This window comes from Balaenoptera musculus, chromosome 4, assembly GCF_009873245.2.
Source record: "Balaenoptera musculus isolate JJ_BM4_2016_0621 chromosome 4, mBalMus1.pri.v3, whole genome shotgun sequence".
NCBI lineage: Eukaryota > Metazoa > Chordata > Mammalia > Artiodactyla > Balaenopteridae > Balaenoptera > Balaenoptera musculus.
Genome location: NC_045788.1, coordinates 135,647,731 through 135,672,124, shown reverse-complemented (window position 1 = coordinate 135,672,124; position 24,394 = coordinate 135,647,731). Strand labels below are relative to the sequence as shown.

The window sequence follows — 24,394 nt, the reverse complement described above, 5'->3', positions numbered from 1 at the left end:
TTCCATTGCAGGGGGTGTGGGTTCAATCCCTTGTCGGGGAACTAAGATCCCGCTTGCCTCAAGGCACGGCCAAAAAAAAAAATTGAGGTCACTAGGGTGGGCCCTAATCTAAAATGATTGATATGCTTATAAGAAGAGGAATATTTGGATACATCCTATATGACTATACTGTTTCAAGATATACATATCTTCTGGATTATGCTATATGCTTACTCACTACCTACGGCTAACACATTGTTTACTGAACACATCAATGGATTTCATCTGCCTTGCACAAGCCACTAGCTTACTTACCATCTACGTAATATACCCTTTGGGTTTCAGCCACCCCATTTATTTTTCTTGTCTTCTATAATTGTACTGAATATTTTAAAATACAGCAAACACGTTACAGCTGCTGTATTCCCAGGGTGCTAATACATGAACAATATTTACATTTGGAAATGAAGGTCTCTGTAGACAGTGCTACCCTCACCATCATCCTGGCAATGAAATGGGGGAATTCTGTGGCATATGGAAGTTATCAATCTCTTCTACTCTGTCTTCTTCTTCTTCCCCAGCTAATCTCTTCTTTGAGCCTCTGGCCACACTTTTAAGTGTTGTCTGTGGCTACTTTCAAACTACACTGGCGGAGTTGAATAGCTGTGCCTCAGACCATCTGACCCACAAAACCTAACATATTTCTTATCTTAGGAAGAAAGTTTGATGATCCCTCCTCTAGAGGCCCATAAAAGAAATATAACTATTTCAATTTCAAACTTGAAGAAGCCAAGACTCTGGAAGGTTGTTTACTTTCCTAAGGTCCCCAACCAACTGGAGATGGGCAGTGCCAGGATTCAACTTCAGAACTCAGGCTGCTTCCAACATACCATTCTGCTTTAGGGGACCTTGTATTTAGTTTGTCTGGTCCACTTTTTCTGCCTTAGAAAGGTGATTTTTGACCTGTCTAACTGAGCTAGTCTTGTTTCTGATCTCTTTTCCATCTTGGCAAACTCACATCCAGTACCTTATATTTCTGGGTTTCAGCTATCCTCTAATTTATTATGAAGCCAATAAATAGTTCTTTATTCTGGCATTTAAGGTTGTTGAAAGAACTAAGGTTTTGTCAGGTAAAGTTGTGCTCTTCTGTGAAATGATACTAGTTATGTACCCAGAGTGAATCATTTAAAGAAAAAAATTTTTATGTTGAAATAACCAGATTTATAGAAGAGTTGGAAAGATAGTACAGAGATTTCCTGTATGCTCTCTACCCCGTTTCCCTTAATGTCAGCATCTCATCTAACAAGGTATCTTATCAAAACTAGGACATTGACATTGGTACAGTACTGTTACTCAGACTACAGGCTTTATTCTGATCTCTCTAGCTTTTCCACTAATGCCCTCTCTCTATAAAGAATCTAATCCAGGATACCATGTTACATTTGGTCATTATGTCTCCTTAATCTTCTCCAATCTCTGGCAATTTCTCAGTCTTTCCTCATCTGTCAAGACCTTGACATTTCTGAAGGAACTGGTCAAGTATTTCTCAGAATGTCCCTCAACTTGAGTTTGTTGGATGTTTTCTCATGATGAGACTGGGGTTATGGATTTTGGGGAAGAAGACCATGGAGATGAAGTGCTTTTCTTATTGTTTCATATCAGGAAGACGTGATATCAATATGACATTACTGATGATGTGAACCACGATCAATTGGTTGGGTAAATAATTTAAAATGATTAATCAGTACTCTTATGTCACGTTCATTTTGCACTCAGCACAATGCTAGGCACTTATTGGGTAAGAGAATTGAGAAATAGCATAGAAAATACTCAGAAAAAATGGATAAGAAAGTATTCTTTTTTTCCAGCTTCACTGAGATATGATTTACATAAACTGTGTAAGTTTAAGGTGTACAACATAAGGGTTAGATGTATGTACATGTGGTGAACAAATCACCACAATAAGCTTTGTACACATATCCATCATATCCGTCATCTCACATAGTTACAATTTATTTTGGTTAAAATTTTAAAAATCTAATGTCTCAACAATTTTCAGAAAGTATTCTTTATAAAATGTACAAGAAAATTATTAAGACCTCAACTAGATAAGTAGGGAAAGAATAAATAATTCACAAAGGGAAAAAGTACACATTAAGAAAACCTTGGAAAAACGTTTAGCTTCATGGATAAACAGACAATAATGATCATATCCTAACATTTATTATAAATATGGGACACAAACTTAAAATCTTAATTAGAAAGTTGGTATAACCATTTTTTAGATATAGTATGACCACAACTATTTAAAAATGTGTAAAATAAAAAAGACCAAGTCATAGAATAAATGTTAATAGTGATTGTCTTTGGATGAAGAGTTTGTGGGTGATTGTTTTTCTTTTTTTGGCTTTTCTATATTTTTGGAAAAGTTAACAGTGAGCTACATTAACTCAGAAGCAATGTGGGTTAGTGGAAGGAACACAGAAGTTAGAGTCAAACCTGGTTTGAATCATGAATTTGCTACTTAAAGGCCTTGAGAATGTGGGTACGTTGGCACCTCAGTTACCTTATATGCCAAATCAGAATAGTGAACTAATTTTGTAGATGTTTGGGAGATAATTAAGTGATACAATAAATCACTTTGGAAGCACCTGGCACCAGTTATATTTAACATTATCTTTCTTAAAAGATGTGGCGCCTGCCCTTGGAATTTTTATAATCTCCTTAGAGAGACAAGATTAAAATACATTAATGGAACAAAGTACTGAGAGTAGTGGGACCTCACTGTAGCTATTGTAGGAGTTCAGAGGAGGTGAATAAAGGTGGAAGAAAGCCAAGGAAAGTTCTAAGAGGCAGGTGGGACTTTTGCATTCATTCAACAATGAATACGTTGAATGTGTAGACACCATTCTAATCATTTTGGATGCACATTCATCAAAATATATATTAAGTGTCCACCACATGCCAGGTATTATTCTGGGAATTGGTGGTAGAGGGGAGAACAGAATAGACCAAAATACCTGCTTTCATGGAGCTCGTATTCTAGTGGAGGGAGCCAGATAATAAATAAACAGGCGAAGTGTGTATACATTAGTGCTATGGTGAAAACACAGCAGAATGTGTGTATGTGTATGTTGCAATGTTAGGTAAGGTGACTAAGGTGCTTACTGCTCACACACAAAGATGAATAAGAGATCTCCATGCCTTCTAACAGCTCGCTGGGGAAGAGAGTCTCAAAAACACAATGGTTAGCAGTCAGCAGGGCAAGTGCTATTCTATAAACCCAAGAGGGTGAAAGACAGACTGACAGACTTTGTCTGGGGACTTAGGGAGGTCTTCACAGAAGAGGTGATGCTTCAGCAGAACCTTGAAGTGGGACAGCAGTTCTCGAGGCAAAGGAGAGTAAGAGGGTGCCCCAAATGAAGGCAGTATGTCCAAGGGCACTGGAACGTGATTGGGTGTGGAGTCTTGCAGGACACTTGGGTGAATTGGGAGCATAGGGTAGGGAGGGTTTGAAAGGTAGATGGGGACCTGAACGTGAAAAGCTCTTCTCAATGGAGATGGAAAAGTTTGGATTTTATCCTATAGGTGAGGGAGGTTGCAGAGTTATTCAGGGGTGTGCCTGAATATTCCTAGCATTGGAAATCAGATGGGTAGTAACCTCATTAACTGAGATGCAGAAGGCAGTGGCAGAGAAGGTTGAGAGGAGTAGGGAGATGAAAGTGAAAGAGGAAAGAGGGTGAGAGAAGGGAAGGTACTGAGTTCATTGAGGATCTGCAGGGTCTCCTGGTGGAGTGCCCAGTGTGGCCGGATGGTGATGCTGAGCTGAGTCAAGTCAGGAGGAAAGGTCTAGATCTGAGTGCACCTCAAGTCTGTAACTGGATCCGCCTTCCTAGGGTAGTTGACTCCACCCCCTAAACCCCAATATCTTGATTAGATTAAATCAAATCTTGAAAAATTAAACAAATGGCACCCGTTCACCCTTCTGTAATGTGGAGCCCGTGGCTTCTCTTACAGGGAAGTTAGATAAATAGGAGAATACAGTAAGTCCCCTACATACGAACAAGTTCCGTTCTGAGAGCACGTTTGTTAAGTCCAATTTGTTCGTAAGTCCAACAAAGTTAGCCTAGGTACCCAACTAACACAATTGGCTGTGTAGTACTGCACTGTAATAGGTTTATAATACTTTTCACACAAACAATACATAAAAAACAAACACAAAAAATAAAACATTCTTAATCTTACAGTACAGTACCTTGAAAAGTACAGTAGTACAGTACAACAGCTGGCATCCAGGGGCTGGCATCGAGTGAACAGGCAACAAGAGTTACTGACTGGAGGAGGGAGAGGAGGTGGGAGATGGTAGAGCTGAAGGGTCGTCAGCCATAGGAGATGGAGGGCAAGCTGCAATTTCAGTCACGCCTGACGTTGATGGCACAGGTTCTGGTTCCTTGCTGGATTCAATTCTACCTACCCTCTTGAAAAAAACAATCCAGTGATGTCTGGGTAGTAGCTCTTTTTTTCTCGTCAAAGATGACATGGTAGCACTGGGTTGCGTTCTGAACGGCTGCTGCAACCTTCGCGTACCGTTCTACATTTGGGTCCTGTGCCTCAAAAACTAACAGTGCCTCCTTCTTTTAAAGAAATTAATTAACTAATTAATTAAATTTTGGCTGCGTGGGTCTTTGTTGCTGGCGTGGATTTTCTCTAGTTGCGGCGAGTGGTTTCTCATTGCGGTGGCTTCTCTTGTGCAGAGCACGGGCTCTAGGTGCGCAGGCTTCAGTAGTTGTGGCACAAAGGCTCAGTAGTTGTGGCTCACAGGCTCTAGAGCGCAGGGTCAGTAGTTGTGGCACATGGGCTTAGTTGCTCCACAGCATGTGGGATCTTCCTGGACCAGGGATCAAGCGCATGTCCCCTGCATGGCAGGTGGATTCTTAACCACTGCACCACCAGGGAAAGTCCCAACAGTGCCTCCTCATATAAAGAAATCCCCTTGCCATTTCCTGCATCGTGAATCTCTTCTGTCTTCAGTACTTCTTCTTCCTCTTGTCTCTCTTCGTCCTTTCTCTGGGCCTCCAGTTCCAGCAGGTCTTCATTAGTAAGCTACACAATGTAAGTACACAAAAGCACAACCGCTTGTAGAGGATGCACATGCGTGACAATGTACGCCAGGCACGTGAACTGACTTAGTGATTGGACATGCGAACGCACATTCTCATCTTTGAAAGTTTGCAACGTGAAGGTTTGTATGTAGGGGTCTTACTGTATCTATTGCTGTGCCAGCTCACACTGATTATTTCCCAGCTAGGTTTTCTACTTACGGGTTTTAAAAGTATCATTACACAAACTTTTTTTTTTTTTTAGTGAAGGAAATTAAAAGTAGGTGCGTAGACTCATAGAAGCCAAGGTCATCCCTTTCTCCCACTTCACAACCCTCCTTTTTTAGATGCTTGTGTTTTCTGTACATTTTCCTAGCTTTCAGAAGTAACTTTTGGCCATTTTCTTCAAGTTGCAAATCCCCAAGGCCTGAACATTTACAGTGTGTTATTCCTGGGGGCCCCCATTCCCTTTCATTCCAAGTCTGTTCTGGCTTCCTTACCTGAATTGCCTGCTGATATCATTTAGGCTTTTGTCTCAGGACCCCTGAATCCAGAAAACTGGTCAACCCTCTCCCAACAGGATTTTGACCTAAGTTATCCATTAACTATTTTTCTTTTTCTTTTAAAAAATTGTAAGTTTATTTGAGCAAAAATCTGTTCCAGCTGGGCAGCGCAAAACCAGAAGGGCCTAGGACTGCCCCCAACGCCTCCACCTTCAGCTCTTTTCTGTGATTTCTTTCCTTCTTGAAGGATATCTTTTGGCTGCCGTGGCCCTGAAGGGGTTGGCGTAGCCCCTCTCTCTTTCACACTCTCTGGCGGCCTGTTATCTCTCTGTGTGCGTGTGTGTGTGTGTGTATGTGTGTGTGTGTGTGTTTCCATGACTCTTTCTCCAGAGGCTGCTGGTTGGAGTGAGCTGGTCCAGCCCCGCACTGGGAGGAGGGCGGCTTCCTCCCCACAGGGCAGAGCTGCTGTCACTTAGTGAGGTTCACTGCCCTGTCAGATGCTGGTGTTTTGCTCCCCTTCCCGTTTCAATTGGAATGAATCACGTTTGAAAATATTTCCATCCTTTTAGTGACTACCTTGAATAACACATATTTTTCATTAATATTTACTGTAACCAACATTAACCTTGCTCTTTTTCTTTTCTTTTTAAAATTAGCACAATTATTTCTATTATTATCTAGTTTCCCTCAGTCTCTAGACTTAGTTACGTTAAAATGGATTCCTGCCCAGGTAAATTGAGAAATAGTCTTTTCTAATTTCTGGAGACTCAGAATTCATTGGTGGACATAGAAAACAAACTTATGGTTACCAAAGGGGAAAGGGGGGAAGGATAACTTAGGAGTATGGGGTTAACAGATGCACATCACTATATATAAAATAAACAACAAGGATTTGCTGTATGGCACAGGGAACTATATTCAGTATCTTGTAATAACCTAAAATGGAAAGGAATCTGAAAAATGAATATATATATATATATATGACTAAATCACTTTGCTGTACACCTGAAACTAACACAATATTGTAAATCAACTATAGTTAATTAAAAAGGAAGTTATAAAAAAAATCTCCCAGTCTGGAAGGTTTCCAGACTAAATATAGAAACTTGAGACAAAAAAAGAACTCATTAGGGGAAAAATGAAAATTATGGTGGAAAAGTGTAGAGAGTTGCCTAATAGATCACTGCAAACTATTTTCAATGGACTTCCTCCTCAACTCTCCTCCTCCAAACCATGCTAATTACAGAGGGGTCTCCAATGCTGAGCTTTGAGTTAGTTCAAGTATTTTATAACAATTCTTCGAAATGGGAGAAAGGAACCAGTCTCTCCATGATATATTGAGTTTTGTAATTCCAAGAGACTATTGTCTACTAAAAATCGACCTTCTCTGCCCTCCCTCTCATGCCCTTTTAATGGATTAAGGGAGAATCATTACAAAACAGTGGAATTTCAAGACAGCTGCGTTCACATGCCTGCTTTCTGAGTGGTTGGTGGCCACCTGCTGCCGAGAAGCTGTTTCAAAGGGGAACTGGACTAACTTCCCTTTTGAGCAAGAGTTGCAGCATGAAAGTGGCATCAATCAAAATTCCTCACGCAGTCGCATCCTCTTTATGAGTGCACTTCCTCAAAGACCTCTGGGCATACACTGAAGGTGTTAGGCAGAGCCCTTTCAAAATCCAGACGTGTTGTCCAAACAAATGCCAGATTTCCTGGGACTGTTGGTTGCAGTCGCCTAGTCCACAGATATAGTGCATCTAAGATCGTCTGTCTGGATAATCTTCCCTTTTCAGTGTTTATTTAAAGTGGAAGTGATGTTATCCAGACCCTGCGTATGAATGAGATCATGTCATGAAGTTTCGTTCTGATGTTGTTTTCTCCCAGTCCTGCGGTGACATCAGGATCTGAACACGGATGGCTTCGATGACATTTGAAGGTCCCTGCCATTTGTAACCTTCCATGATTGTTGGGAAGTCACTGGGGAGAAGAGGATGTCACATAAGGTGGTAGGTCAACCCGTCTAGTCATTCGCAGTCATGGCAAGATACCATGGAACTATTATCAGTGTGCTCTGAAAAGACTTCTCTTTTGCTTTTTTCAGAAATAGATTTTATTTTTTTAGAGAAGTTTTACTGCACAGCAAAACTGAGCAGAATGTACAGGGATTTCCCATATACCCCCTCACCTCCACATGCATGGACTCCCCCGCCATCAACATCTCCCACCAAAGTGCTACACTTGTTACAATGAATGAACCTCCATTGACACATCAAAATCACCCAAAGTCCATAGTTTACCTTACAGTTCACTCCTGGTGGTGTATATTTTATGGGTTTGGCCAAATGTTTAATGGCATGTATCCACCATTATGATGTCAAACAGAGTAGTTTTGCTGTGTGTTGTTGCTTTTAAAAAATATATATTTTGCTGTGTATAGAATGATTTCTTTAAGGTCCTACCTGAGAAGATGAATGGTTGAATTCTATTTTTCTGCTAAGATTTTGGGCAGGAGAATGTTTTTCATGAATGTCTCATGAATTGTTAGTGGATATTCTCTGACAAAAGGGTTCCATGACCGTATGAGTTTGTGAAATTCTGGAGAAAAATCTGATGGAGTCATCACTGGGTATTTATATCGCTATTCTGATTCGGACATACAAATATACGATTTCTAAGTCAATTTAATTATCTAATGAAACCTAAATTTCACTTCTGAAAGAGTGATGAAGAAATGAACCATGGACGTCCTAGCAATCTGTCCTCATATTTGTTTTTAAATTAGCATTCCCTTAAGGATTTCATCCACTCATTTGTTTATTTGTTCTTTTAACAATTACCTATTTTGTGCCTTCCCTGTGCCAATACTTAGGGACACACTGCACCTTAGCAAAAGGGAGAGTGTAGCAGAGGTGGCCAGTCACTGCCGTCCTTCTTTAGTATTGCTGAGCGATCGGCAGCCCAGGACAAAGACTTTCCCTTATTCTCCTGCGTGAGGAGTGCCGCGAAGCTAAGTTCTGGCCAATGGGATCTGACCTTGAGGAGCTGTGGACGGGGACCGTTATTTGGCCTCTGTGGACTGGCCTAGGTGTACACGTATCAGTAACTGGCAAAATGGAAGCCATGTATTTTGAATGACAGAGGAGGAAGTCAGAGATGGGACTTTGATGATATGGGGTGGCATGGCACTCTTCCAATACTTATGATTAGACCATTATGTGAAAGAAATAAACTTCTCTCAGTTTAAGACACTGTTACTTTGGCCGTTGTTACAGCAGCCAAATCAGTAACCTAACTGATCTAGAAAGGATTTCCAGTGATCAGGCCTTGTCATAAGATTGGGTAGATGAGACACCCATCTTATAGAGAGGTAAGAGACTTATAGGAGGTAAGTCGAACTGTGTCTAATGACTGTCTCAGTTTATGTAAAAGGTCTGAATATTGAAAGGGAACATTTAGTCACTTAAACTACTCATCCCCACATGTTGAAGGAGGAAAAGACCCAAGGAACTGAAGTTCCTTTGAATGATAGTGGAGAGAAGGCACAGATTCTTTTCACTATTTTAGCCAGCCTTCATAGAGAAATAAGGCCAGCTTTCGGTACGACAGCTGAATTTTTCCAGTAAGCCCAGGTGTATGGACAGTTGACATGGATTTAGAGGTTTTAAAATAATCAACATCTATTTTCCTAATTCCTCCTATACATCTTTGTAAAACACATTCTGGTATTGTAAACTTTCTTTTATCAGTACGCTACCTCTATCCACAACATAGTGGGCATAGGGAAGCACACGAGTGTATATTTAGATGTGGGTTAGGCATAAAAGAGCTTTTTTTCTTCAACAAGGAAAAAAACCTCCTCTGTTTATTACTAAATGCGACATTTTAGATCTGAGTAGACAGCAAGGACCTTGTGAAAATGTGCTAAGCTTCCACATAGTTAACAAGATGTCACTTTGTGAGAGAATTTTCATAATTAATGAACCAGTTCAATTTGCTCTGCCATTTGACTTTGATTAATATGTCGTGGAGTATTCCACGGGGACTCTCTCCAGCTGGTTTGGGGAGCTCTTATGTCTATATCCTGTGCGTGTGCGTGGATCAAAGCTCTGGCATCCAATATCTGCCTCGTTAGGTCAGGGAATAGCCGTGCAAACTCAGTGACAATCCTGAGATCCCGCAGCAGGCCGGCACGTGACCCACATGGACAAACCCAAACCCAACAAGCATAAAATCCAAACCAAAGCTATTTGGAAAAGGGATTGCACCACTCACTGCCTATTTTATGGAGTCTTAGAAGGAGAATTTTTATAATTAAACTTTTATTCCTAATTCTGCCATGGATATGGCAGACTGAATGAAATGACTTTAGCATCATCTTTAAACATCTGGTTAAAATTTGCTTCATTGCAAATGCAGTTTACAGGGATAAGTGTTTTGTATGACAAGGTGAATCGATCGGTTTCCAATCAGTGCAATTTTCTGTTAGAAACCACTGTAGGTATCTCAAAGAAGGAATTTGATACAGGCATATCTTGGAGATATTGTGGGTTTGGTTCCAGACCACTGCAATAAAGTGAATATTGCAATAAAGTGAGTCACACGAATTTTTTGGTTTCGCAGTGCATATATAAAAGGTATGTTTACATTATTTTGTAGTCTTTTAGGTGTGCAATAGCATTATACCCCCCAAAACAATGTATATACCTTAATTAAAAAATACTTTGTTGCTAAAAAATGCTAACCATCACCTGAGCCTTCAGTGAGTCATAATAGTAACATCGAAAATCACTGATCACAGAGCACCATAACAAATATAATAGTAATGGGAAAATTTGAAACATTGCAAGAATTGCCAAAATGTGACACAAAGACATGGAGTGAGCAAATGCTGTTGGAAAAATGGCGCCAATAGACTCACTCAACACGTGGTTGCCGTGAACCTCCAATTTGTAAAACATGCAATATTTGCAAAGTGCAATAAAATGAGGTGTGCTTCATACAGAGAATATGTAGTACATGATTTGAGAGGGATGAAGGGGGAAAAATGAGGAGGCAAGGTTACCTAAAGATTAGTAACTGTGGGAAGCCACTATCCCCTTAGGCTTTTTAAAAGAAATTAATTAATTAATTATTTTTATTGGAGTATAGTTGCTTTACAATGTTGTGTTAGTTTCTGCTGTACAACGAAGTGAATCAGCTATACATATACATCTATCCCCTCCCTCTTGGAACTCCTTCCCACCCCCCATCCCACCCATCCATCTAGGTCATCACAGAGCACCGAGCTGAGCTCCCTGTGCTATACAGCAGGTTCCCACTAGCTATCTGTTTTACACATGGTAGTGCATTAGGCTTGAAGAAGCCACAGGGAACATGGCGGGACTCTCAGCTTTGGTTTTCTTGGCCACAAAACTGTTGTTGCTAAAACTGAGCTGACTTAGCAGAAACCCAGAAGCCACAGCGCTGCCTTTGCTGCTGCTGCCGCCGTTGCCAGAAGCACCGCAAGAAGGTGGAAAAATAGCACCTCCCTTCCGCTCACCTTCCGGTTTGCTGCTGGTGCCTCCCATTGGTAGAACCCAACAGGGGGCTGGTTGGCCAGGGAACCTGGGAAATGTGGTTTTCAGGCTTTCTGCCCCAAGGCCAGATGGGAGAATAAAGAAGGGAGAGAGTGGAACTGAGGGACAAAAGACTCTAGTCAGCACCCATTTCCAAGGACATATCCTACGTAAATTTAAAGTAGATGCACATTACTTGATTAAATTAATGAATGAGATACATTTTGTTACTAGTTAAGATATCACTTTTTTAAACCCGTCTCTGTGGAATCATATAACATTATAATCTAGCATATACATACAACTCTGAAGTTGTATAGATGCTAACGGATAATATATTTAAAAGGTTCATGTTAATGTTTATTCAGACTAATTATCCAACTGGCTTTATTGGTAAGAAACAAGACCAAAAGCAATCATTTACATCCTAGGTCTTGGCCATGCCAATCCTGTCTTTCTACAATAACAAAAAAGGATCAAATTTAAACAGAAAAGGTAGAGAAGGAATGAGATGAAACATCTTCCACTTTGGATAAGAACCCAGGTGGCCCCTCGCCTGTGCAGGTATCCTCCCAAAGCCATCCCCAGCCCAACCGTACCTTGGAGAGATGTGAAATGCTCAAGGACTTATTGCTTCTCGGTGGATTTCTGGTGGTCAAAGCAAGTCAAGGACATGGACACTTGAGGGAACAGACATAAAACATTTGCCCCACTTTGTGGCCCAGCAGTGTTTAATATCCCTATTAACAAAAAGAAAAAAAGCCTGCTGGTCTTAGTGGCATTGTATAAACAAGACTGGATAATTTTCTTTTATTGAATTCATTCCTATCTCTTCACGTGGGCCTGAGAAGTGTGTCTGGAGGGCATTTTCCTTCTTGGTTGGAGGTGACTTGACAGACTAGCAATTACTGTCATTACAAGCCCAGTTGTATAGCTGGAAGATCTAGGCGGCTGCTAGCTCTGGAGCAGCCCGGGAAGAGTGGGAGCAGTTGAGACCACACTGAGAAGCCAGGGAACTATAGACAAGTAATCTGCAGGGGGAAGAGGCCCCTTTGATCTTTGCACCAGACAGCAATTTCAGCAGAAGCAGAGTCGACTTGGTATTTTTTTACTGCAGTGAAATAGGCAAGACTGACTTGTATGTGTAGGGGTTGCCAAGAGGAAGTAAAGATGAGCTTTAGCTTACCTGCATCTTAAGCTGTGCAAAGAAAAAAGGTTCACATTTTTGTTAAATAGAAATGATCTAAATATTTAATAAAGGCAAATGATTTGTTATTTAATGTTTTTAATCACGTGGCCAGTTTCAGCTCATGTAAGACCGGATGCTTGCTGGTAATGGCTGTTTTCTTTTTGATCCTTGGGGTGGGCTCCAAAAATTCAATTATTTTTGTTAAATTCAGTACAGTGCTTACCCTCAGATTTCTCTGGAAGCATCTGCTGTCAGGCTTCAGGGAGACAACGGATTTGTACGTGTGCCTTTGGAAATGCTTCTGGTTTATGGTTATGCCAATTTGAAATATCATAAAGGCTGTTTATATAGAGAGTGGTCCAAGGAAGAAAGTGGATCTGGATGAAGGGCATCTGCTCATGTCCTTTGTCTTGGTTACAAGACAGGCATCTCATCACAAGCCATTCTGACTTGGTTAGGAGCAGCAGACGCCTTGGTGCCTTTGGAAGAGTTAACGGAAGCTGCCAGAAGGCCTGTCTGTGAGTCTTCTTGGTTAAGCACCTAATTCAGCTCATCAGAATTTACTTTCAGAATCACAGTCAATTCTTGAACTAAATAAGTTATGGACCCTCTAATTGGATGGGATGTAGGGCGTTTATGATAGCCACTGAAATTTGATTTTTCAGCATATACCAAAGGGCTATCAATCAATAAATAAAGAGGGAATGAACAAAATAAATTCTCTGCTTATGGCCATTGATTTCCTGGTAGAATTCCCCTTTTTCTAGTGTCTCCAGGAAATGTCTCCCTTGCTTGTGTGTGTGTCTGCCAGGCCTGCCGGTTCTTAGTCAGCTATGGGAGAGGTTGTGTTCAGAAGCACACACCATGTGACATGTCAGGCAGATCAAAGCAGGGATTTCAGGGCTGACTACAAGGGGAAATGGTTAGTGATTAATAAAAGGATGTGGAATTGGTCATGTTGACTGAAAGAGCCCAGAACCTTGGCGAAAGTCTCCCAGAGGCTGCCAAGATAAAAAGAGTGGCCGCGATGAGTTATTTCGGGTGAAGCTTGCAGGTGTTAATGCCTCTGGGTGAGGGGAGCTGAGTTAAGACATTGAGTCTCTCACCCAGGCCATGGACTCACCTATTATAAGAGCCTCTTCAGCTCCAGCCATAGTTTTGGTTTGTTTTGAAATGGAGCTTTTAGGGGCCATCGGGGACCTACAACAACTTGATAATGATGTTTAATTCTGAGAGTCAAGCTGTGGTTTCTCATTTGCCATTTCTGGCTTTTCATTGCTTCACATCAATATGTTTTGTTTCCAGACTGAAGATCAAAGAAACTTCTCCCTTGGGCTTGCTCACTTTTCTCCCCTGTGTGTGTTCTAATGCACTGATGAAGCCAAATAAATCCCCTGGGAACATATGTGTCTCCTGGCTTCTCCACCATGGATGTAGCCACTGCGCACTTTTTGGTAGCTTAGTGGTGAGGAGTAGAATGTGGGAAGGGAGATGACGCAGAAAATGGATCTTGGGAAAAAGCATATTAGAGGCAAGTCCCATCTCAGCAAGGGGACTTAGCAAGTCTCACCTAACCAGGTTAAGATCTTGAGCTGTAGAAGTCTGGATGCTGCTGTGTGTGTGTGTGTGTGTGTGTATTCTTGGGAGTTGGCAAACAAATCATGGAAACTCCAAATAAATTTTCCACTGATTGCTTGGGAGACTTGTGAGCTTATAAATTGCCTCATTGAGTTTTTAAGCCACTTTCCCAAGGGAGTGATGATGTTTGATCCGTTTTGCAATCTTCATAAGTATCTCAGGACGTGATGTCTCTGTAAGGAGTAGATTCTATTGATCCTAACCAAGGCACAGTGCAGTTTCTTAACTTCCCAATGATGTTTTCCCCCTTGTTCTTTGCCCTCCTTCAGTCCTCTTCCAGCTCCTGCCAACCTCCAAATAGACCAATGTTGTGGACAACATGGCAGGTTGGGAAAGTGTGGAGGGATGTGTTGGTTCATCTTCAGAGCAGACTTGAACTTTATGGGTAATCTTGTATATTAAGAATGGTTGGGAGTAATAATGATGGATGTTAAAATGATAAGCAGTTATGGGCACTGGGGACATGGGCGTTTGTTAATTTCTCTGTACTCCTCTGTAATTTCAAAACATAAAAATGTCAGTTGAGGGATTGGAAGGCTGATGTGGAGAGCAGTAAGAAAGGACAAACTGACAAATGTACGCTGGGTGCTTCAGACCTTTACGGAGAAATATCCTCATCTCCTATGTGTCAGTTCTCATGTGCCATGTAATGCCACATAGTAGCACCCCAAAAGCCATTGGCTGAGAACTATAATTAATTTTGATTGCTCTTGTGCCTATGGATGTGGCTAGGACGGTCCCGTTCCAAGACCTCCCCTGGGGCTGAGGTTAACCACGGGGTAAGCTGAGGCAGGTTCTTCTCCAGGTGGTGGCAGAGGTGCAGGAGGAAAATGGAAACAAGGGGAGCTTCTTAGGCTTAGGCTGGGAAGTGGCACACTTTCCTTCCACCCACATGCCATGGCCAAGGCCAGTCCTATGGCCAAGTCCAAAGTCAGCATGCAAGAAAAAAATGGTCTGGTCAAGGATGTGGATGCAGAGAGGGGTTAAGATTTGGCCAATCTTTATATATATATGGAGAGGGAGAGAGAGGGAGAGAGGGAGACTCCATTCTACATATAAAATCATCTCTGTAAATACAATTAAAATATAAGAATATAATGTATTTTGTTATATTACGTACTATGTATAGTATACATAGTGAATAATACAGCAGTATAGGTGATTCCATATGTGTACGATTCTAGTTCATGTATCTGTCTATAAGATTCCAGTGAGAATGCTCCCATCTGTCTCTCTCAGAGTTCTTTTTGGCTTAGTCACTGTGATACGGGGTTGGGGAGTTTGTAGCTGCCCTGTTAGATGATGATCTCCTTTGGAACAGAAACAACATCCTAAACTTTTCATCTGTGATGATAGATATATATATATATATATATATATATATATATATATATATATATATATTTATTTATAAATTTATTTATTTATTTTTGGTTGTGTTGCGTCTTCGTTGCTGCACACGGGCTTTCTCTAGTTGTGTCGAGCAGGGGCTACTCTTTGTTGTGGTGCGCGGGCTTCTCATTGCGGTGGCTTCTCTTGTTGTGGAGCACGGGCTCTAGATGTACGGGCTTCAGTAGTTGTGGCACACAGGCTTAGTTGCTCTGCAGTATGTGGGATCTTCCCGGACCAGGGCTCCATCCCATGTTCCCTGCATTGGCAGGCAGATTCTTAACCACTGTGCCACCAGGGAAGTCCCTGTGATTATATTTTTGATTCACTGGCCCCTGGCAAGCCCCTGCTAGCTTCCTGGGTCAGCAGCTTCCATGGTTTTCAGGCACAATCCTCTTAGGTTGAGCTGGAGGAGACAGGACTGCATTTAAGCCAGGGATGAGAGTCTTTCACAGAAGCTCTTAGCAGTAAGGACATTTTGTTTACGGACAGGGAATAGTACTACATCTGGGTCAGCCGGGTCTGTCTGCACCTCCTCCTTGAGACTCTCCCAGCAGTGATGGAGCTGCCTGGGTCTCTCCTTCCCTAGATGCCCACCTGGTAGCAGGCCACAAGGAGGCCACTGGTGCCCCATGAAAACAGCGTGTGGCAGCCAGCTGGTCTGACTTCCTCTGTATCAACTGGGCAGCGTCCTGGTAATGTAGGCAGACACCTCACTTTGGCAGTTTGTTGGCTCTCGGGAAATATTACAGAATGCGCTGGGAAAACTTTAATGTGAAAGGAGAGGGACAAAGAACTACTACACACAAGGAGAACTGGGGTGCAGTGATGGAAGGGGGACATGCTGGTGTGACACCAAGAGAGGGCTATTTCAGGTGGATGAGGGAGGGAGGGGAGGAGGGGCAGCTTCTCCGAGGAGATGACATTTCAACTGAGTTCAGTGTAACAGGGAGGAATCAGTCATGCAAAGACCTGGGGGAAGAGATGTCAGGGTCGGGAGACCATCAGGTGCAAACATCTCAAGGGAGTAACAGTCTACCCTAAAATCTCCCACTTCCAAAGGTAACCTTCTCCGATATGCCCATACTTTCTTCTGTTTCAAAAGGAAGCATTCTTTCAGAGCCCATGAGTGCACTAAGGAAGACCTTCTTCCAACAGGATTGGTTATTTATTTTTTTAAATAGACTTTACCTTTTAGAGCAGTTTTAGGTTCACAGCAAAATTGAGTAGAAGGTTCAGAGATTTCCCATACACCCCCTGCCCCGACACACGCATGGCTTCCCCACTACCGATAGCCCTGGCCAGAGGGTACATTTGTTACAGTTGATGAACCTACCTTGACATATCATCACCCAGAGTTCATACTTTACATCAGGGTTCACTCTTGGTGCTGTACCTTCTATGGGTTTGGACCAATGTATCATGACATGTATCCACCATTGTAGTGGATACAGAGTAGTTTCAGTGCCCTAAAAATCCTCTGATTGGTTATTTTCAAATACATTGAAACTTCACAAATGTCATTTACATAGCAAAAGAAGAGCAACCAAGTACAGCTTTTTTCGTTTTTCCTCTTTCTTTAAGATTGTAAAGGTCTTTGACATGTGAAAGGCGGGCTTTTATTAACTCGGCATTTGTGTCATAAACATAATTCCCAGACAAGCAGGAAAGTCCCAGAATTCTGAGTCATTGATGTTTGAATAGATGTTTTGTAAGGCCAGCCATTTGCTTTCACAAATAAAGCATTGATGAGCTCAACGGTTGCTTGAAATGAACCGGGAAAGTTTTATAATATGCACTTGGCCTTCAGAAGACAGTGCTGTGATTTATAACAATTTTCCCCTCTTTAATCTGTATTCAAATTACAAGAAAATTTCTCTTTTTGGCCACCTGTCTTGGTCAGTGCTCAGTGTGAGGGAGACCCATATCTGAAAATAGAATAACAATTAAGCAAGTTCGTGTGGAAAAATAAGATATTCACCTGACGTACGCTAGATATCTGCTCTTGGTACGTGGGATGCAGGGCTGCAGTGGTGTCTTCTTTCATGATGGGAGGTTTAAGAAAATGAAGAAGGATTCTGTTTGTGAAATACCATTTTGGCAGATGTTTGATCTGCCACAAGAAATGGTTCTTTCTTTTTTTTTTTTTTAATAAAGTGAATGGTGTTTTAAAAAAAAAATTATTTATTTTATTTATTTTTAGTTTTGGCTGCATTGGGTCTTTGTTGCTGCACGCGGGCTTTTCTCTAGTTGTGGCGAGCGGGGGCTACTCTTCGTTGCAGTGCGCGGGCTTCTCATTGCGGTGGCTTCTTTTGTTGCTGAGCACGGGCTCAGTAGTTGTGGCTCACGAGCTTAGTTGCTCCACGGCATGTGGGATCTTCCCTGGCCAGGGCTTGAACCTGTGTCCCCTGCATTGGCAGGCGGATTCTTAACCACTGCACCACCAGGGAAGCCCCAGAATGGTTATTTCTTATTCTGGGCTGCTGGTAACACAGCTGGAATGTTTTAATACACTAGTGCACTTCATTAATAGAAAGGTCTAAAAATAGAACTGGAGAGCTCAGAAGGGGGCGGAGAATTAGGTAGTTCAGGCTCCAGTCTCTGACTTTTAGACATTTTTTTTTTTTTTAAAGGTTTGCATTTTTTTTTTTTAAATTTATTTATTTATGGTTGTGTCGGGTCTTCGTTTCTGTGCGAGGGCCCTCTCCAGTTGCGGCAAGTGGGGGCCACTCTTCATCGCGGTGCGCGGGCCTTCTCACCATTGCAGCCTCTTTTGTTGTGGAGCACAGGCTCCAGACGCACAGGCTCAGCAATTATGGCTCACGGGCCCAGTTGCTCCGTGGCATGTGGGATCTTCCCAGACCAGGGCTCGAACCCGTGTCCCCTGCATTGGCAGGCAGAGTCTCAACCACTGCGCCACCAGGGAAGCCCCCAGTCTCTGACTTTTGAGAATGAAATACCTCATGAGGACTTTGCCAACAGCAAATTGTGGGCAACACTAGCTATCCTCATTGAAGAGAATGCGATTCAAAAAAAGAGAACAGTTCAGCTTGATATAAAGAGCTGGAGCTGGGTTGGGGACTCAGTGGGCAGAAATTGAGGAGATAGGAGAGCCTCTGTGGAAATAAGGTCATAGAATTTCAAATACCCAGGTCATGGGCTTAAGTACCTCCTTTCCTCTCTCTCTCTCTCCCCTAAACTTTCCATTTTCTTAACCATTCCAAACAGGTTATTCCCTGACTCAAACTGTCCATTGGGCAAGGAAGTCCACGCTGAGAGACCCCCATTATAGAGGGGAGCGAATACAGCTATCTGTTCCAGGAGGTTAGAGAGGAAAAAACCATGGCCCGAACATGTGGGCACAGCTCCCTTGGCAGTGAGGAATCTCTGAGTCCTCTGTTGTCTGATGAGATCAAATCATCTCCACCCTTGAATCTTTGGGTCCTGGAGTGGGTCTCAAGGCTCATTTGCTCCCTCACTTGGTGCAGGATCTCTCCGTAATCACAATACTGACTCTTGTTTGAACCCCTCTGGTGATGGGTAAGTCAGTTCTTTGTGAGTCTGCTCACTCAGCTAGGTCAATCCAACATACACCATCACGGCAGTACGATGTAACCTCCTGGTAAATTGAACAAAATCCTTACTGCCTGGGGCTCACTCTCAGTGACTCCGATAGAATTGTTCTGGGGAGGGTGCTGGCATCAGTATTATTTAAAACTCTGCCCATGATGCCAATAAACATCCAAGGTTGAGAGCAATGGCTCTGGTGTTTTTGGTACTGATGGAGGTCAGCTTTCCAGGAGCTGCCACCCATCTAAGCTAATTCTGTCCTCTGGAGTCAAGTCTATCTCTTCTTTTACGTGACAGCCTTTCAGACATATGAGCTTGCTAACCTGCCCCTAAGTTTGTATCACTTCCCTGAGGTTTTTTCTTCTCCAGGCGAAGCCACTCATTTTCTCAAAAGTTACTCCTATTATGTGGTTTTACTTCCCTCACCATCCTGATCTTAAGCTACATTGTCAGGATGCCACTTACAGTGTGTGTCTCTTCATGCTTTTGTTTCATTGTGAGCTCGCTGTCACCTAAATCCCCTCAATTTTCTCCCACAAAAGGCTTACAGCTTAGTCGGGCAGACAGGCGTGCCAACAAACCAAAGCTTCCCCATCCTGTAATTATGAAATTGATTTTTAAAGTCTAAATGCAGGACTTTTATTTGCCCTTATCATATTTTATCTTGTTCTGTTTACCTATCTAACTCCATCCTGCAAAAATACTGTAAGAGTTGCCTGCTTGGTAAGGTGTCTTTATATCTTTATCCATGTTATTAATAACAGTAACAATAAGAGACTCTATTTATTGACTGTAAACACTTATTGACTGGAAGCACCACCAGATTGGATTGAAAGAGACAGAAATAGAGCCCCAACTTCTATGGGTAGGAAGTAGGTGGAGAGGGCTACAGAATCACCAACTAAGTGTTCTTACAGAAAATGAAGGATGCTCAGAGAAAGAGGCAAGAGTCCAGAGCGTGCAGCCAAGAGCCACTTGAGAGTCCTGGGCCCTAGAAAGAAACCTGCACCATCTGTGCAGCTGGAGCGCAGAATTGCTTTGGACCAGTGCTGACTGCAGCCTCCTGTTTCTCCCCTTTTTGAATGGGAGCGTCTATTGTGGTTTTTTTGTTTTGCTTGTCCCGCCATTGTGTGCGGAGTATGTGTCTGTACGTAGGGGTGAATATAATTGGTCTCTATAGTTCATAGTATTCCGATGGTGATGAACAACCCTCACTGAGTTGTTCAAGAAGAGCCACACTCAGAGAGCTTCATTTATACTTGGACGTGACTTACAAGGATGAGACTCTTGGCTCGTCTTGGGAGGAGTGAGTATATTTTGCATGTAATACGTGTCCAGAGGCAGATTGAATCTGGGCGCTGTAGCTGCTCGACCAGTAGAATATGGGGAAGTGACATTGTGCCAGTTTTCAGGCCTAGGCCTGAAGAAACTGGCAGCTTCTGCCTCCTATCTCTTGAGATGCTTATTCTTGGAATCCAGCCACCATGTTGAGAGGAAACTCAAGCTGCCCAATAGAGAAGCTTTCATAGGGGAGGAACCAATAGCCAGAACAATTGCCAGCCAAGTGAGAGAGTCACCTTGGAAGTGATGGGTCAGCCCCAGTAGAGCTGCCCTAGCTTATTCCAGGTGGGGCAGAGCTGAGTTGTCGCTACTGAGCCCTGCTCAAGATCAGATTCGTGTACACAGTAAACTGTTGTTGTTGAGTTAAACCACTAAGTTTGGAGCAATTTGATTCACAGTGGTAAGAACAGTGCCAGGCACTGTGCTTCTGACTTTTCATATATTTTCTTACTTAATCCTCCTAACAGTGCTATGACATAGGCATTATTTCTCCTCCTGATAGATGAGAAAATTGGGGCTCAATGGTTTAGGTACATGCCGAAGGTCATACAAGTAGTAAATGGCAATACTGGGATTGAAACTGAGCAATATTGGATTGTATCATCCTTTTAACCTCTAAAATGCTGAGTAGGACAGGGCTGAGGTAAGAGAGCCAGGCAGCCATTTAACACATACTTACAGAGTGCTTTCTGAGGAGAGAAAAATAAATAAAACATAGTGCAAGAAAGTGATAGCTTAGGGAGGAGACAGACATGAAAACAAATAAATACAGTTGAATGTGATGTGCCATGATAGCCAAAGTGGAGGGATACAACCACGCTTCCAGTTCTTTCTCTGTAGATTTTCTACTCTCATAGATATATACATGTTTTAATAAAGAAGTGATAGTGCTCTATAAATATTCTAGGACATTTTTTTCACATCTTTCTCTATCATGTATACAAGCCCACTATTTTAAACTGATGATCATGATTTATTAAACTGTCTCCCCCAAAGATGTTTCTAATTTTTTTTTTGCTAGTGCATGCAATATTGCATCAGATATCTTTATATATATAACACACATGTGAGTGTTTCTTTAGGAATTGTTGGTTCAAAGGTAATGATTGTGATTTCTGAAAATTATTACCAGAAAAGCTTTATCAGTTTGTACTTTTTTTTTTAACATCTTTATTGGAGTATAATTGCTTTATAATGTTGTGTTAGTTTCTGCTGTATAACAAAGTGAATCAGCTATACGTATTATCAGTTTGTACTTTTACCAAGAATGTATGAAAAGGCCAGTTTGCCCCATATTTCATTCTTATGAACACTGCTTTTATCAGTCTGTTAAGTTTTTGCCATGCTGATGGGAGAATAAAGTACTATTCTTGTTTTAATTTGTAGTTTCCAGATTATCAGAGCATTTCGTTTTCTTTTGGACACTTGTACATATATTTTTTTGGAATTTCTGGTTTACATCCTTTCCTGTTTTCTTTTTTTTTAATCCTTTTTTTCTTACGGATTTGTATGAGTTCTTTAAATAGTCTAGACATTACTCTCATTAATTGTTGCAAAGATTTTCTCCAAGTCTGTTTCTTGTATTTTAATTTTGCTTAAGGAGTCTTTTCTTATGAAAACATTAAATGTTCATGATAACAGATCTTTTTTTAAAATAAATTTATTTATTTTATTTATTTTATTTTTGGCTGCGTTGGGTCTTCATTGCTGCGCATGGGCTTTCTCTAGTTGTGTCGAGTGGGGGCTACTCTTAGTTGTGGTGTGCAGGCTTCTCATTGCGGTGGTTTCTCTTGTTGTGGAGCATGGGCTCTAGGCACGCGGGCTTCAGTAGTTGTGGCACTCGGGCTCAGTAGTTGTGGCTCACAGGCTCTAGAGTGCAGGCTAAGTAGTTGTGGCGCACGGGCTTAGTTGCTCCGCAGCATGTGGGATCTTCCCGGACCAGGGCTCAAACCCATGTCCCCTGCATTGGCAGGTAGATTCTTAACCACTGCGCCACCAGGGAAGCCCTGATAACAGATGTTTTAATTTTTGTTTTTGGAAATTCTGGTTTTGTCTTGGTTAAGAATGACTTTCTCCAAGGTTATAAATTCTCTGTATTTTCTCCTAATGTTTATAATTTTTTTTTTTAAATGCTTAGCCCTTCAACCCATCTGGACTTTGTTTTGGAGTATTCTACACAGAAGGGAAGTCTAGCTTAATTTTTCTTAATAAATATCTAATGGTCTCAACACCATTTATTTGTTTATCCATCTTTTTCCCATTGAATTGAAACTTTATAAAAGTGTTGTATATCTGGGACTGTTTCTGGACTCTGTTATTTTATTGATTTATTTTTCTATTCCTGTACCAATAGCACACTCTTTTCATTAACTCAGATTTGAAGTATGTTTTGGTATTTAATAGTAGTTCCCTTTAATCTTTTCAAAACAAAGTTCTTATATTTTCTTCTCATGATGAACTTTGAAATCAACTTGCCAATTCCATAAAAAATTCCATTGGATGCTGATTCAGATTGCATTGAATTTATAGATTAACTTGGGGAGAACTGACATCTTTACAATTTTTTATCTTCCCATCCATAATGACTGCATTTGCTTTATTAAAAAAACCAATATCATTACATTTTGTAATAGAGGATTTTTACCCTGGGTCTCAACCCTACAAACTCTGATTTAATTAGTCTTGTTGTGATTCCAATATGCACCCAGGGGACAAAACCATTCTTGTAGTTTTTTTTTTAAATGTTAATTCCTGTACATTTTTCACTAGGTTTATTTCTAGGTGTATTACATATCTGTTTGTTGCTATTATTCATGGTATTTCTAAAAAGTTCAAGTTAGACAACTACTTTATACCTTATGCCAGAATAAATTATAGATGGCTTAAATAACTAAATATAAAAACAAAACTATGAAAGTATTAGAAGAAAATATCAGAGGCATTCAATTTTTTATTGCTTGTATATAATAAAGGTATTGATTTTGTATCTGATATTATTTTTTAATAGTATTTCCTTCAGTTCTCTTGGGACAGCAATTTGTCCACATGTAGGAAAATTTTTATTTTTTTTTCCACATTTATACCTCTTATTTCTTTTACTTTTCTCTCTTTTTAAATAGGACCTATTATATGGAACAATGAAGGATGGTAGCTGTGATGGTTGTCTTGTTTTCAATCTTAATAGAAACTTTCTAATTTTTCATTATTAAATATGATAGTTTCTGTGATAGGCTGCATGATTTTACATCCTTTTTTACTGTAATAACAGTTTTTTTTTTTTTTTGGTCTTGTGCTAACCTTGTCACCTGGTTTTGGAATCAAATTGATGTTAGCTGTGTAGAATGAGTCTGGATTCTCTTTACTTTTGTGTACTTCCAGATAGATGTATAGTTTAAGGATTATCAGTTTCTTCATGGAACAGAAATTCATATAAAAGTATTTGGTCTTGGTGCCATTTTTTTGTTTTACGGATTCAAGCTTTGACTACCTATTAAATTTTTATAAAGGTATTCATCTATTCACATTTTCAGCCTCTTCTTGGATCAATTTTGATTAATCCATATTTTTATAGAAAATCACATCCTTGAGATTTTCAAAAATTTTATATAGTATTATTTGCTTTTGTTTAATAAAATCTCATATCTAGAGTTAGGCTCCTTTTCCCATTGTTAGGTTAATTAATATTTGAAATATTGATTCCAAATTAATTATTTGGAATTAACTAATCTATTTTTCTTTCACACTTCAAACAAAACTAGAACTTTAGGATTGTTTTCACTAATTTCTCTCTACTCTCCAACCCTGCTGCCTCCCATGTTGAGATCTTCTGGGATTTTTAAGTTGTAGATTATTATTAAAAAATTTTAAAAGATATTTCTAAGCAAACTCTGTTTTATTAGTTTTTCTGTTTACTGTTGATCCATGGGTCCTACCACATTTTCCTTTTTTTTGAATTAATTTCTCTTTCTTGCTTGATTAAATCTATTAGAGAAGGCCTGTGTGTGAATCTTTGAATGTCTGTGAAAAATGCCTTTATTTTGTTTTTCCTTTTCAGTGTTAATTTGGGTAGGAATCAGATTCTAGGTTCAAAGTAATTGCCCCTCAGAACTTTTAAGGTATTACTCAATTGTCTTT

The 24,394-nt window shown here is 40.8% G+C and overlaps 1 protein-coding gene across 2 annotated transcripts in view; it reads left to right on the top strand.

The window, feature by feature from the left end:
* Positions 1-24,394, top strand: part of SETD4 (SET domain containing 4) — a 448,803-nt gene that overhangs the window by 127,101 nt on the left and 297,308 nt on the right. For both annotated transcript variants that reach the window (XR_005019638.1, XR_005019637.1), the window contains one exon: positions 7,463-7,584. The gene's annotated coding sequence lies outside the window, so the exon portion shown is untranslated. The remainder of the gene's footprint in view (positions 1-7,462; positions 7,585-24,394) is intronic.